The sequence below is a fragment of the Podarcis tiliguerta genome (genome assembly GCF_965153285.1).
Source record: "Podarcis tiliguerta genome assembly, chromosome: 2".
Classification (NCBI taxonomy): domain Eukaryota; kingdom Metazoa; phylum Chordata; class Lepidosauria; order Squamata; family Lacertidae; genus Podarcis; species Podarcis tiliguerta.
Window position 1 is genome coordinate 87,281,951 of NC_139535.1, and position 16,099 is coordinate 87,298,049.

The 16,099-nt window shown below is 44.0% G+C and overlaps 1 protein-coding gene and 1 long non-coding RNA gene across 3 annotated transcripts in view; one reads left to right on the top strand and one right to left on the bottom strand.

The window, feature by feature from the left end:
- LOC310672578 overlaps positions 1 to 16,099 on the bottom strand; it is a 194,691-nt gene that overhangs the window by 164,833 nt on the left and 13,759 nt on the right. The window lies entirely within an intron of this gene.
- The window catches only part of RHBDF2 (rhomboid 5 homolog 2), a 58,811-nt gene that overhangs the window by 4,187 nt on the left and 38,525 nt on the right, over positions 1 to 16,099 (top strand). Inside the window, exon 1 of one of the 2 annotated variants that reach the window (XM_083429874.1) lies at positions 5,810 to 5,828. The exons of the other annotated variant lie outside the window; for it this stretch is intronic. The gene's annotated coding sequence lies outside the window, so the exon portion shown is untranslated. Of the gene's footprint in view, positions 1 to 5,809; positions 5,829 to 16,099 lie in introns of those variants that run through there. 2 annotated transcript variants of the gene reach the window in all.

Below are 16,099 nucleotides of genomic sequence, written 5' to 3' on the forward strand. Positions count from 1 at the left end.
GATGAGAGAGTCATGCCCGAGATCACTAAATGAAACTTGGTGAGATGACTACATCTGATTTGATATTATGGCTTTCGCATTCTACAGTGCCTGGAAAATGAACTCATAGCAGTAAAGTGTGGGTTGTGATGCAGCGGAAAACTCCCTTCCTGCCATCTGGCCAGGAACTCTGCCTTGCTGTTTTGTGTATGTGTGTGTTTAACAGATCATTTGCCTGGGATGTGCCTAGTAGAAGCTGAAACCTAGATGGATAGACTGTATTTACTCTGGAGATGTAAGTCCTGAATGTTCATGATTCGATGTGTTGAACTAGGCCAGTGTTTCCCAAACTTGGGTCTTCCAGCTGTTTTTGGACTACAACTCCCATCATCTCTAGCTAGCAGGACCAGTGTTCAGGGGTGATGGGAATTGTAGTCCCAAAAAAGCTGGAGACCCAAGTTTGGGAAACACTGGGCTAGGCCTTGCGGGAGACCAGGGTTCAAACATCTATCCAGTCATGAAGCTCACTGGATGACCTTCAGCCAGTCAGCCTAACTTGCCTCACAGGGTTGTTGTGTGGGGATTAAATTAGGAGGGGAGAAACTCTGTACGCTATCTTGAGCTCCTTGGAGAAAAAGGTGGTATAGAAATGCAATACAGTGGTACCTCGGGTTAAGTACTTAATTTGTTCCAGAGGTCCATTCTTAACCTGAAACTGTTCTTAACCTGAAGCACCGCTTTAGCTAATGGGGCCTCCTGCTGCCGCCGCACCACTGGAGCCCGATTTCTGTTCTTATCCTGAAGCAAAGTTCTTAACCTGAAGCACTATTTCTGGCTTAGTGGAGTGTGTAACCTGAAGCGTATGTAACCTGAGGTATCACTGTAAATAAAAAATACTGGATTGTTGGCAAGATTGAGAGAATGCTGTTCAAAAGTGATATGAACAATTTTAAAGTTCTCTATAAATGTTTACTACCTGCTAACTCTCGCATACAAAATGGTCCTTAGCTCTCAAAAAAAAAATTGAGAAATGACTCTAAGAATGAGGACTGGGGAGAGTGCAGAACAGTGGCTTCCATGAGCTCTTACTAAAAGTAGTGATTCAGGGCCTAAGCTGTGTATAGCAGCTACAGTGGTTTCTTCCATTTGGTCAAACAGCACTTTTGATGAGGGCTGTCTGTGAATTCCATTGATTATAAGGCTTGTGGCTTACACCCACTGCTTAATGACCAAAAGGCTTCTATTGGGTTCCATTTAAACAGAAACTTATAATGAGCAATTAATATTAGGCTATTAAATGATGCTGAATCATAAGTGCTTCTGCTTGGCAAGGCTTTGACCTACTCATCAGCCAAGCCCTTTCTGTTTTTTCCAGAGCTGTGGAGGAAACTGTTGCTTTCGGTTTACTTGGGCATGTTGTGAAACTGGTAGAAAAGTCATCTTGTCTTTGAGATCTCATTTGTCTTGAGCGTTCTGGGAATAATACTGTAATGCTTTTACTTAATTTTTAGAAAACCACTCCCCTTTTAATTTTCCCTTGTAACTTAGACATCATTGGTCTGTTTGCCATATTAATTTTTAAATGGCCCAAACAACATTCTGCAGAATTGTTACATCTGACAAAGTGGATCCTGGTTTACTGTATGAAAGATGTGCTCAGTGTGCCACAAAAATGTCCTTTTTTTATTCTGCAGTGTTTTTCTTGCCTACTGATTCTGAGTTATTAGAGAGGGTTTAAATAACTTTTTCTGTTTCACACATACCGTAGGAAGAGCAAACCATGACCCCCCTTTTCTTGCAAAGTCTAACCTCCCACTTTGTATTAAAAACATATGAACATGCCAGCTAGTTCTCTGTTTTCCCATTCTATGTGATTGCATTGAGGAAGAAGTTGTGTGTAGGGTATTTACCAAAGAGGGAAGACAATGCAACACTTATATCTTAAAGCAGGGGTAGAGAACCTCCATCAGCCCTAGCATATGTTCAGGGACAAGGGAAGTTATAGTCCAGCAACATCTGGAAGACCACAGATGTTCACCACCTGTGTCTTAAAGGCTTTTGGATCTCATTAGGATAGTGGCAAGGTTTGCCACTGTTTTCAGATAAATGTCCTAAGTTACTCTGTAGTGTTTGCATGTTACCTATAAATGATGTGAATACCTTTTAGCTCGGAGAAGGCCAATGAAAAAAAACTTCCTTGTGGTGCCAAATGATTCCTCCATTTTCCTGTTTGCTCAGATGAGATCAGTATCTTGTGCACAAAAGCTCAAAGAAAGAATGAAGCTGACAAGATTCCTGTTTTGTGTAGTATTTCCTGCTGTTCTTCATACATGCATAAAAAGGAGCAAATATAGAAAACTCTCCAAAAATTCACATATCCTTGTTTTTGTTATTAAAACAAAAACAAAAATGTATTACATTTTTGTCCCACCCTTTCTCTAGAATGCTCAGGACATGATCAGTCAGGCTCCAGTTCCTCCCTGCCCCCGATGACTCTATCTCCCATCAGTTCCAGCCAGCATGGCCAATAATCAGAGATTATAGCAATTGTATTGGAACATCTGGAGGGCCCATAGTTGGGTAAGATTGCCATTCATGGTTCTTCCCCCCCCCCTCCCATGCTTTGATTGTGCTCACACATTTCAAAAATGAGCAAAATTAAACCTTTCATATTGAAACAGAATCAAAACAATAAAGTAGCAAGACAGCCCCAGTGAACACTACCATTAATGCCACATTTTAATAATAATAATAGTAGTAGTAGTAGTAGTAGTAGTAGTAGTAGTAGTTTATTTGTACCCAGCCCATCTGGCTGGGTTTCCCCAGCCAACAAAATATTAAAAATACAATAAAAGAAGAAGAGGAGGAGGAGTTTGGATTTTATATCCCACTTTATCACTACCCGAAGGAGTCTCAAAGTGGCTAACGTTCTCCTTTCCCTTCCTCCCCCACAACAAACACTCTGAGGTGAGTGAGGCTGAGAGACTTCAAAGAAGTGTGTCTAACCCAAGGTCACCCAGCAGAGGACGAGTGGGGACGCGAACCTGGTTCATCAGATTACAAGTCTACCGCTCCTAACCACTACACCTTAGCATTAAAACTTCACAAAACACTGACTAGTGAAACAACTCAAAAGATTTTTTTAGAATGAAAAGGTCCCCAGCTAAACACAGTCTGATAAGTGGGCTTCAAAGATAAGTTGCTGTGTTTCCTTCAGCACTCAGTCAGGTATGCCATCTTTTCCAATCTGGCCAGAGTCTGTGGTCCCAGCAAAGTGGACAGGAGCTGAAACAAATGAGGAGATGACCATAGGGAGAGCCCAGTTTGCCAGACACCCAGCATGATAGAACCAATCTTGATCGTGCAATAGAACTCTACCCGTTTAATGTGTGTTGCAATGTTGCTTTCCTAACTGGTTTTTGCAGCTTTTCTGAAAGTCTGTCAGCGCAAAAACGCCTCCCTTCCTGGGAAGTCAGGCACTGTGCTGGCAGCCTCATCTTGTTAGTGACAGGAAGCTGACTCCGCACAGACCTGTCATTGTGCAAGCTGAATATCCTGGGAGCAGGCAGAGACAAAATGCCCATTTCGAGCAAGGCTGTGGACATCTGTGGATTCGGGTCTACGTTCTTGACAAGGAAACAATGCCTATCTGATGATCAAATCTGCGTCTTAACAGTAGAAAAGCAGACAGCAGGAAATTTCTTAGGAGATGAGGGGGAATCTACACCAGCTTAAAGTTTCTAAGACTGGCTCGTCAGTAGACCAGTTTCAACACAAACTGTGCCTGCCCTGGAAGAATATGCATCTAAAAAAATAGAGCATAAGATATCCGTGGATGTTTTTCTTTCAGAAAAATGCATGAGCAGAGTGGGGGCAGAAGTCTGGTGTTTGCTTATTACAATATGCATTCTTGTGTGATGTTTGGCACCTAGCGTATACAGTGGTGCCTTGGGTTACATACGCTTCAGGTTACATACGCTTCAAGTTACAGACTCCGCTAACCCAGAAATAGTGCTTCAGGTTAAGAACTTTGCTTCAGGTTGAGAACAGAAATCGTGCTCCAGCAGCAGCTGGAGGCCCCATTAGCTAAAGTGGTGCTTCAGGTTAAGAACAGTTTCAGGTTAAGTACAGACCTCCAGAACGAATTAAGTACTTAACCTGAGGTACCACTGTATATCTTGAGTTTCTAACTCTGCTTCAGCTTCGAGCTGCAAAGCAGGCATGGCAAAGATGTCTTCTACGGGCCATTCTGTTAGGAGTCAAAAATGCGGGAAATTGCCTTGGTGCTTGCTTAGCCTTGCCAACTGTTTCACAGCCTTGCGATTCTGTGAACAACATGTACTAATGGAAGTTTTGGATGTGGTTGCCCTCTTTCTTTTTCCTCTTCTTCTTCCCAGAGCCAGGCAACAGCTGCTGGACTCCCACCCTGAATCCCCGGCAGGCTCTTGCATCTGCCTTCTTGCTTTCCAAAGGGTGGGTGTTCGCTGACATTCTCCTGTCAGACCAGGAACTTTCCCCCTACACAGCTGTGTTTTTAAATTGTGTTCAGCGGCTGGTGGAAGAATCCTGCGAACTTTGTAAGCAAGTGGTACAGAGGGTATGGTATGTTCAGATGCGTTTTGGGGGAAGTGCTCTTTGTTTGCTTCCTCTCTCGGCTTAGAAGAGTGTGAATAATTACAGCGGAAACGTCTGTAATGGCTTTTCCATAATGTATGGCTGGTCTCATATCTGGAAGCAAACTATCCAAAGTGTAACCTGACCCCCCCCCAAACATTGCAGGTGGGGGGCAGTGACAACTGTATTCTGTTTCTAGAAGTGAAACTAGCTTTGGTGGGGGATGGAGAGCAAAGGAAGGCATGTTGCTCCATAATGGAGAAAAATGTCCCAGCAAGGTTCTCCTAAAATCTTTTTTTTGGTACATTATTCCTGGTTATGTATACTGTTGGGTTAGTGGTAGAAGGATGTAAAGTGCTGTAGCTATGAAGAAACTATGAATGTGCTTCCATTTTATATACAATGTACAGTGCTACCTCTGGTTGCGAACGGAATCCGTTCCGGAGGCCTGTTCACAACATGAAAAGAATGCAACCTGTGTCTATGCATGCACGGGTTGCGATTTGCTGCTTCTGTGCATGCGCGGGATGTGATTTTGCGTGTCTGCGCATGCGCAAGCAGTGAAATCCGGAAGTAACCCTTTCTGGTACTTCCGGGTTGCTGTGGGACGTATCCTGAAAGAACATAACATGAAGCGGATGTAACATGAGGTATGACTGTATTTAGTATTTTAAGGGTTCCTCCAAACCTAAAACTTAAATAAGCACAAGTACTGAGAATTCCGAATTTGAAAAGCTTCTGTTAAATATTCAGTTATATTTCTTTCTGAGAGCTGTTATTGCAGTTGAAATGCATCTGACTAAAATTCACATGAAACTTGCACATAAATCTACTTGACTGTGTTCAGAGAATTCTGGGCCTCTCTTCCGCCATGCTTCCAGTAAGCTTCCCCTTTTCCTGTCCAAGAGAAACTCGCCACCACAACCGGCAGCATATTCATCCTACATGTGCAGAGCTAACTTAGTCCCAGGTTTCCATGTCTACCTGCTTCTACTGCTAGCATCTGAAAGCCTGAAAAAGGAGAGGCTCCTGTTCTGACCTGGAAGTGTGCAACTTTTCTTCTTAGGCCTCACTAAGTGAATGATGTTGGCTTGGGTGGAGGGAGGGACACAGGAGAGGTGTAGATTCATAATGACTGAGATTCTCCAATAGACATCAAGGCACCTTCCAGTGCAAACCTAACCATGGTCTGCTCAGAAACAAGTCCTACTGAATACAATGGGACTTATTCCCAGGTAAGTAATCTTAGGACTGCAGGCTTTGTTATTAGGAAAGTTTAGAACACCTCCATGTTTAATGGTTGATATGTGCGGTCTTGTTCTGGGTTTATAACAACTTTGAACTAATACTGTACCCCAGAGGGATTTGTGGTGACTTGGCCCCCTCAGGGAGATTTCAGGGTCCTTTCTTGAACTTTGAGGGATTTTTTTTTTTTAAAATGCAAGCATTCAGCCTGTTTACTTGTGTGGCAATAGAAGGAAAAGCAGTACAGTGGTACTTCAGGTTACATACGCTTCAGGTTACAGACTCTGCTAACCCAGAAATAGTGCTTCAGGTTAAGAACTTTGCTTCAGGGTGAGAACAGAAATCGTGCTCCAGCGGCGCGGCAGCAGCAGGAGGCCCCATTAGCTAAAGTGGTGCTTCAGTTTAAGAACAGTTTCAGGTTAGGTACGGAGCTCCGGAACGAATTAAGTACTTAACCTGAGGTACCACTGTAGTTGATATCCTACATCTCCCCCACACCCACCTCCCGGTCTTCCAGCCAGTGGGTAAAATGTGATATTTTTATCTTACAGTTAAACCTCGGTTCCCGAACGCCTCTGTTACCGTACGTTTCGGCTCCCAAATGCCGAAAACCTGGAAGTAGATGCTCCAGTTTCTGAACGTTTTTCAGAACCCGAACATCTGACGCGGCTTCTGCTTGAGTGCAGGAAGCTCTTGCAACCAATCGGAAGCTGCGTCTCGGTTGTCGAACGTTTCGGAAATCAAACTGTCTTCCAGAATGGATTACCTTCGACAGCTGAGGTTTGACTGTAAAGTGGTACCTCGGGTTAAGAACCTCGGGGGCACTAGGGGGCGCATTGGAAGATGGCCGACAGTACCATCTCTCCGACCAACACGGGGTAATTAAGAGGCTGTTATGGGAGTAGGCAGCCTCCCTTGTTGCCCCAAGGAAATGGGGAACACTGCCCTTGCCTGCTGTGCCCATAAATCACCCCCTAATTCGAAAGAAGGGGGTGAGGGCCCTAGGCAGAAAGAAGGGGGTGGGGCCCTCGGCTCTCCTGGACGCTGTCTCTGATCGCGCACTAGTTGCAGCAATTTGGAATAATTAATTACAAAAGAAGCAAATGCACATATTTCAAGTGAAGAAGGGGAGTGAAGTCTGCTAATTTAAGTGACCTCTGCGAAAGAAGACGACGGGCTGGAGAAACAGGAATATTTTACGATGAAGATACACCAAAGGCGGGGTATGTTGACAACGGGGCTGAATGGGGGGGGGACCTTTTTTACTTTCCTTCTATGTGATTTACAAGAACCCCTCCTCATTAGAACCGTCGGTTGAACTGACCCAAGCAGGATGATTAAGGTCTGTGTGGAGATAAACTTTAACCAAAAGTATGCTTTATGGAGACCGAGAAGCAATAAAAGCTTTTGGGAATGGCACAGCAATTAATTTGGAGTCGCCATCTTGCCAATGGATTTATAGCCGGGAGGAAGAATAGACTTGTTTTCGGACTGCATTCCTAGTGAATCTCCTCAGAGGTTTTGAGAAAGGAGGCAGATTGGTGAAGATTAATGACGCTAAGACTGTTTTGATGTATGGAAGTGATGTTATATGGAAAACGTCTGGATATGGCTACTGGATAAAAAAATATATATCCACGCAGGATTACAAACAGTTCTAACCAGCTTGCGGAGACTATCAGAGGTCACAAAGAGAAAGGAAAAATATATGAAAATAACAACAAGAGATGTGGAAAAATAATAAGAAAGGACTGGATAGTACTGTGAACATCATAAGGTTAGATTTGTGGACATTAAAACAGCAGTAAGAAGCAAGAAGTTGATTGGATCCCTTCGGAACTTGAAATATGGGTACTCCCAACAAAAATTTAAAATTCGGCTGTGTAATTTGGAATTTATGTCATTTGGTTTGATTTGATCTGATTGGTCGGTTAATAAAAAATTATTCTTAAAAAAAAAAAAGAACTTAATTCGTTCCGGAGGTCCATTCTTAACCTGAAACTGTTCTTAACCTGGGGTACCACTTTAACTAATGGGGCCTCCCGCACCACCGCCACACAATTTCTGTTCTCATCCTGAAGCAAAGTTCTTAACCTGAGGTACTATTTCTAGGTTAGCAGAGTCTGTAACCTGAAATATCTGTAACTTGAAGCATCTGTAACCCGAGGTACCACTGTATTAATATTCAGTACAATCAACTTTTTCAAATATATAAACCTGTTAATCTATCCTTAGAAAAGTTCAGGCTGTTTTGCATGGGTTCACCCCCCCCCCCCCAGTATGTCCATAAGAAGAATCCTTCTGGATTAAGTGAATGGCCCATCTAGTCCAGCATCCTGTTCTCACAGGGGCAGACCAGGTCATAGCTGCCAACTTTTTCCTTTTTTTAAGGGAAATTCCCTTATTCCGAATAGGATTCCTCGCAAGAAAAGGGAAAAGTTGACAGCTATGGACCAGGTGTCTGTGGTGTGCATGCAAGCAGGACTTAAGCGCAGCAGCACTGCCCACCTGCAATTCCCAGAAACTGGTATTCAAAGCGCTCCAACAGTTTAGGTAGACCACAGTCATCCTGGCTAGCAGCTGCTGATAGTCTTTGTTGAATCCTTTGATAAAGCCATATAATTTGCCGGCCACCACAGCTTCTGCAGTAGCGAGTTCCATAGTTAAACTGCATGAAGAAGTACTCGGTGACCCCCCCCCCCCCCCAAGAAGTATGTATGTGCTCCCAAGCCACAAAAGTTCTGGCTGCAGGCTTGGCCTAACTTCTAAGACTGCAGCTGCTGAGCAGCTGTTCAGCACAGATCTTCTCACAGTGTGAGCTGTGGTATGAATGGTTGTGTGTCTTGAAGCCTACCAGCTTCTTCTTCGTTGCAAAGAGCGGGACAAAGAGAGCCTTGGTCTCTGTCTGGTTTTTGTACTGTATTGGTTTAAGAGAACTGCCAGATTTAAGATGGCAGTCCTGTGCATGCTTAGCTGAGAGTAAGACCCATTGAAATCAATAGGATTGGCTTCTCAGTGGATGCATATAGGACTGCTCTGTAAACAACAGCGACAAGTGTTTCTCCGGTCAAAAGCGTGCCATTGAATTTTATTGATTCCGTCCCGTTCTGAGGCACGCAGCAAGAATAGGGAAAAACACATGTTGTGCGAGGGAAACATAATTGTCAAACCAGAAGCATTGGCAGGTGGCCCGGAAACAAGTGTGATATTGGATACTTTTGACATATTAGATTTCTGCTGTTGTGGCTGGAGTTCAGGTGCAGCCTGAAGCCAAAGGGACTGGCCTTGCTCCTCTTGCTTATTGGATGTGTAGAAAAGTAAAAGTTGGCTGCAGAGCCAAGCCTAGTCCACTAGAGAAAAGTGCCCATGATGAAGGCCAGTAACTTGGTGGGTAGAGCACCTGCCCTTTCCGTCCAAAAGGTCCCTGGCATTTTCAGTCATGACTGGAGCCATTGCCAGCCAGTGTAGACAATATTGAGCTAAATCAGGGTTTCCCAAACTTGGGTCTCCAGCTATTGTTGGTCTACAACTCCCACTATCCCTAGCTAGCAGGACTCACTGGTCAGGGATTATGAGAATTGTAGTTCAAAAACAGCTGGAGACCCAAATTTGGGGAACCCCAAACTAAACAGATTGCCGGTCTGGTTTGGTATCCAACAACAGCCTATGTCTGCAATCTGATTGGGCTCTTCGGAGTTTGTGGTTTGGGTGCCCCTTTGAGGGAGTTCAATAGGTCACTGCTGGGACTGTTTTTAATGCTCCGGCACTTTGGCCAGCTTTGCACCGGTGTGACAAGTGTAGGTTGAGCTGTGGGATTGTGTTGAAATTGTTGGGATGTGCACTGATTGGAAACAAATCAGTAGGTCCGCCCCAAAGCATTTGCAGGTGCAAACAGTATTGGAAGTGGGATTGCGTCTAACCTCCCCTATACTGACAAGACCGCAAACCATCACAAATGCACAATAGAAAGGATATCTGGAGGACCCCTATGTTCCTGTACTGCCTCTGGCAGTTGGCAGCTGAGCTCTTGTCAAACACATTTTTTTTATTATGTGGTTGTTGGTGCTGGGGGATTATTTGAGATTATCTCTGTAATTCATAGGCTGGCATGAGTGCGACCTTATTATATAGGCTCTGACATGAATGTGACCTTATTTTATTAGCTCTGGGCTAAGCATTGTCATGTGCTACCTGTAAATCTGACCAGCTCTGATTTGCTTGCCACTGCTGGAACAGCCTGCTTTTTAAATCTGGGCAGGAAGTGAAAGCTGCTATACAGTATGAAGTTGTGCAGTTTTCATGGAAAATATGCCCTTTGAAGAATAGCATTGTCAGACCCATTTTTCTCTGCACCCACTCTTTTTCTGTAATGGTTAAAGCTTGCCACACAGGCTCCTTCTCCCTCTACCTCTTTCTCCAACCCCAGCTCCCTCCCCCAGCTGCAGTATGACACCCCAGAAGGTTCTGAGCAGTCTTTCTGAAGCTCATTCACTTCTTCTGGAGGACTAGAATCTTGGGAAATAGTGGTTCGAGTGTTGGGCTAGGGAGACTGGGTCCAAATCTCTGCTTGGCCACAAAGCCCACTGGATGACTGGTCCAGTCATTGCTCCTTAGCCTCAGATAACTCATTGGGTGGTTGTGAGGAGAACAAGAAGGGGGAGAAGGAGAACCATTGGTGCCATCTTGAGCTCCTTGGAGGGAAAGTGGGATATAAACGTAATTAAAAAGTAATAGTGGCCACTTGTTGCATTGGGATGGTAGTAGAGGTATTCTGACAAGTGGCATGCTGTGCCAAGAAGTCATAAAAGTAAGAATGGCCAGTTTTATTTTGTCTCTTGCGGCCTAGTGAGTTGTCTACATCATGTAAGATTGAGGAGTTGGCTTCTTGACAAAAGTGGTGCTCTCTGTGTAAAAGAGCAGGTGAGATGTTCCTTGACGAGGACCTGACATTTCAGACTCTACTGCAAGCTGCTGCTGGATAAGGCAAAGGGATTATCACACCTTATCGCGTTCTGGCTGTACCAATACATATCAGTGGTAGCAGGGTGGATGGTGAACTTGAAGGGAGACTGTTCCCTGGGATGTGACACAAACACACTGTTAGTAGCCTTGCCTTCAGCCCAGGAATGCTCTTCAGGGATAGATGCCCAGTGCAGAAGAATCTCTGTGTTGCCCGAGTTGCATGACGAAGGGATGTCTTGCACTGTGTTTGAACTTTGGTGTACGTGCTTTTACGCCTCGCCTCCATATGTTGAGATTGTAGGGAATTTTAATGGAACATGAATTCATTCATGACAAAGGGTGCATGTTTCAATGAGAAGTGATGGGGATTTATAAAGAGGAATTGCTCTTGTAGCTCACAAAGATACATATGCTGAAAGCCCTTCTAGAGTTATGTGTGTTCATTTTTAAAAGAGGAGCTCTTGGCCAGTCTGAGGCCATAACATAGTCAAAATTCTACATAGGTGCAGAGGGAGCTGTCATTCCCCTCTCTTTCAGGAGTGTTGCGTGTGTATCTTCTTTTAGAAATCTAAAAATATGCCAGACCCCTAACACTGATTTTAAATTAATTTTCTGTGAAACTTCCCTCCCTTAAAATATATATATATATATATATATATATATATATATATATGCATGGAACTCTTTTTCTGCTGTGAGGAAACGGTGGGGAGAACTTCAACATCCTGTGAATACATGTTGAACAAAATGCAAACTAAAGAAAAGCAAAAAAGAACTATGACATTAATAGTTGTTTTATCAGTTGTATCCTGGGAACTGGTGCAGAATGATACTGCCTTGTCCTGCTTTGGGTGGAGTGGGGGTGGGGTAAAAAATTGCTGTGTTTTCAGCTATATCATTCTGTTGAGCATGTGTATGTGTAATTCCAATGTGGCTGCTGAATGCGTATGGAATTCTTCTGTCCTAGAAAATGTCATTAAATGGAACCAACATGTCACTACAAAAAACAGGGCCTGAGTGCTATTTTTGTCTAAACTATTTTTATATGTGCTGAATTGATGGCAGAGTCTAATCCAGATTCTGGTCAATTTTTATGGTGAAGCTTTTTCTTTCCTCTCCCAAATAGGAAAGGTACTTTGGGATTGTTTAGAATACTCTGAAACTCTGGTCAAATTTTATATTTGATGTCTGCATTCTTCCTAGTTCGATTAGGGTCAAGTTTAAAGCACATTTAAGGTAGCTTGAAAGCACATGGCTTCCTCTAAAGAATCTTGGGAACTGTAATTCATCCCTACCAGAGCACTCTCAACAAACTACAGTTCCCAGGATTCTTTGGAAGAAGCCATGTGATGTTAATGTATGGTATCAATGTAACCTAGATCACAGATGGGGAACCTGTGGCCTTGCAGGTATTAGACTCCAAGGTTCAGGGATGATGGGAGTTGTAGTACAACATCTGGAGGACCATGATTTCCCAACATTGCAACAGATACTGCTGCTCTTTCCATTTCCTTGTGTGAAAAGGCTGCAGGTTTTCTTTTTTGTTTTTACCAATGGTGATATACTGATTTCAGACTAAATTAGTGTGTGCATTATTCGGAGCACAAGGTTTCAACATGTTATCTCTCCCCCTCCCCTTATCCTCCATGTAGTAATGCTCTGGTTACTTTACAAATATGCTGAGTCTTTCTTACACGTAGCTCAGAAAGTGGAGAACGGTCATCTTGCAATGCTTCTCATAATAGTTGTGACCTGTTTTTTCTTCTTCCCTGTACCACCCTTAACAGTGAGAAGAGGAAGGCAGTTTCCGGGTAAGACTTTGATGTCCTAAGACCCAGCACTCTGACTTCTGCATTTCCCAGCCTGACTGGGCTGTATGGGGTGAAACTGCTTGCTGTGCAGCAAACCACCTCTTAGCATGAGGCTGCCCTAAGGAAGGGTTAGCTGCTGCAGCCGAGTCCCACGCTGGTGGGAATTCACACGGCTCAAACATGGGTCATCTTGCTAATGCAAACACACTTGGTTTTGTGTCTACACAAGCAGCCCCCTACTTCCTTTTTCTGCCTATGCTGGGGTTAGTAGTGATGGCATTCTTCCTGACTTCTTTGCACTGTAGGTTATGACGGGACATTTAAAAAGCAAATGTCTTGCTAAGGTCTCTTGACACATAAGCACCGCACTCTGCAACTGCCTAGTTTTGTAGTCAGAGTGCAGAACAGGCGGATATTGAGCATAAGCTGTGGGGAGCAGCTTAGCCTTGCTGCAGTCATAAGATGTGAGCTCCTCCGGTGAGTTTCTCGTCCCTAATCACCACAGGAATGAGGGTAAAGCAGGGGTAGCCAACGTGGTGCCCTCCAGGAGTTATGGAACTCCATCTGGTGTTATTGAACTACATCTGCTGATGGAACTCCTTGTTTAGAACATCATAAGAGCCTGTTGGATGAGGCCACAGGGGCTCACCTAGTCCAGCATCCTGTTCTCACAGTGGCCAGTTAGATGCCCGTGAGAAACCTGCAAGCAGGATTCAAGAACAAGAGCAGTCTCCCTTCTGGCTGTTTCCAGCAATTGGAATGCAGAAGCATTATTGCCTCTGGTTGTGAAAGCAGAGCAGAGCCATCATAGCTAATAGCCATCGTGCTAGATTGCATGCTTTGGCTGTTGGTGGCACAAATCATTCTGCAGAAACCATTTCCAGTGATTTTTGTGTTATGTTTGCAACTTGTGCCGAGATGTTTGACGCTGCAGCAAGAAGAAAACACTGGTGTTGTGTATTTTTTATCTAGAACTTCAGTTAACTGTATCAATTTTTCAATTGTATCCTGTAGCTTTACTAGTTTTTTTTTGTTATTTTGAACTTGACCCTTTGATAATAACTTGAGAATTACATTGAAAACAGGCAGGTATGTCTGAACTTGAAAATGTGCTGCCTGTCCAGTAAGAGAAGACTTGTGAAAATATTCTGGCGGGGCAGCAGATTCCCATGAAAACATTTCCTCGTATCGCACACCACTGGGCCTCATTAAAATTTCTTCCTCGGCTGATTCACTCACCACCTCCATGATCTGTTCCTTTTCTTAATGTGAAGCAAAGACGTGAGCTTGTTCTCTCCCAACCCCGCATTAAATGTTAGTAGGTAGGCCGGTATAACCTTCCAGGTTACAAATAGTTGGAGTCCAGGGAGAAAAGATGGTTTTTGTTCTGCAGCTGCTGGGTAGCTCAGTCAGTAGAGCATGAAACTCTTAACCTCAGGGTTGTGAGTTCAAGCCTCACATTGGGCAAAAGATTCCTGTATTGCAGGAATTTGGATTAGATGACATTGGTGGTCCCTTCCAACGCTACAATTTTATGGTTCTTATCAGCAATGAGGAGCCTCAGGTAAAGAGGGCAATTGCTTTCCTCCAGGCCTCTCTCTGTGACTCTTAGGAGTCAAGTGATAAACCCTCTGAGCCATGCCCCCTCTCCAGCCCTTCTTTTCACTCTCCTTGGCTAGAATGGGTCCTTGGAATCGGAAAAAGCTGTTTGCTTTCCTGGGTGGAGGACGGAGGGCTATGAGAGAGCGTGTGTTAAGGAACTACCCCACTGAGTGCACAGGTAAAGCTCGCGTTTATAGCTCTGACCTCTTCTGCCTCTGGTCCCACACACATAATTTTTATTTGCATGCTGCCTTGCCACAGTTCAAACCATGCTCAAAGTGGCTTACAACATGAAACAAATACGTGGCCACAACATAAAGAAAGTAGCTGTAAACAATAAATTAAACTTTTAAATATACACAACCAAACTGAACAGTTTCCACATGAATCAAAACAAGGTCTAAAATAAAGATACAAAAAGACAACAGCAATAATCTCCTCTGCCCTGAACCCCCCCCCCCAAAAGACCCCCAAACAGCACCCCAGCCTCAGCTGTTGTAGCTGCAGTCAGTCAGGGCCCTACCCTCCAAGGCCAGTGGGAAAAGGCCTGCAAAGTCTTCCAGGACTCACAGCCAAGATGGTCTGTGGCCTCCTCAGCAGCCACAGCCCATAAATCACTGGCATATGTCTGAAAAGGTTCCCCACCTCAGTGCTGGATGGTCTCTATTTAGTGCTTGCTGTTTGGGATTCCATCGAAGAGTCCATTACTTTGATGGCGCTTCTGTCCCGGTGTGGTTCCCTCTTGCTCCCATTTATGTGCTGTCCTTTGGGGAATGGCTTCTGTTGATGAGGGCAAAGTTAGACGTAAGCCAGTCTCATTTCTTGCCCCCCCCCCCCATGAGCCTTCTGCTGTATTCAGGCCTTGCCTGGGTTGTTTCATACCTCTTTCTTCCCACTCCCATGTCTCTGTCATCTTTCTCATCCTATCTCTTGGCTATTTCCTGCTGTGTCTTGTTTTCGCAGGAAGCAGAAGCAGGGGGGCGAGGCGATGGTAGTGGCTAAGCAAACATGTTGCTGCCAGCTGCATTTTGGAACAGACATCATTCTAGTAGGGCATTAACATTAACATTATTAGATATTTATATTTCCCTAACTGGGACTCAAGGCGGCTTACAGATAAAAATAGGAACAGCTGAAAACAGAGAGGAAAATCATTTTAAAACAATTAAATGTTGATACGAGTTAAAACTCTATGTGTTTAAAATATACCGATAATTACCTACTGATGAGGGGGAATTAGTGAGACCTTGACATTGTCACAAGATTCTCTTCAGAAGCATAAAACCATCCCTGTCTTGGGAGTATTGGATTTGAGTTCACTGAGAATAGAGTCCTCTTTGTGGCCCCATTACAAGTTTTTGGCTGTAATGTTCTTTAATAAGAGCTGGGGTGGCAAGCCTCAAAATGGCACTGAAAAATAATACAGAGAACCTTAATGTTTCAGTGCAAATCTTCATTGGGGGCATAAGAATTCAATTAGCTGAGCAATTTTGCCTCACCAGAATACCAACAAACTGAATTCTTGTGTGTCTGAGGAAGGTTCCTCTGAAACGTGCTGAGCAATTTAATACATTATTAAAAGTTTTCCTATTTTTCAGAACCCACCCCTCTTGTAGTTGGTTTCTCTCTTCCTCCTGAAGTAAGAAATGGTCCTCTTAAAACGGGAGTGTGGCTGCACTGCAGACTGGGGCAACAATGGAATTGCCATGGCTGGCAGTCTTTGAGCCACTACCAGCAATGCAGGCATGGCATATTCTTGTGCTTGCCATGGAATAGTTTATGGAATTCTGCTTCTTGCTTCAGTCCAAGGAGAACAGGCAGGTCTGCTTGGAAACTGGTGTTCTCACCACCATTCCTCCTTGTTGGCCTTTCCATGAGCCCAGAAA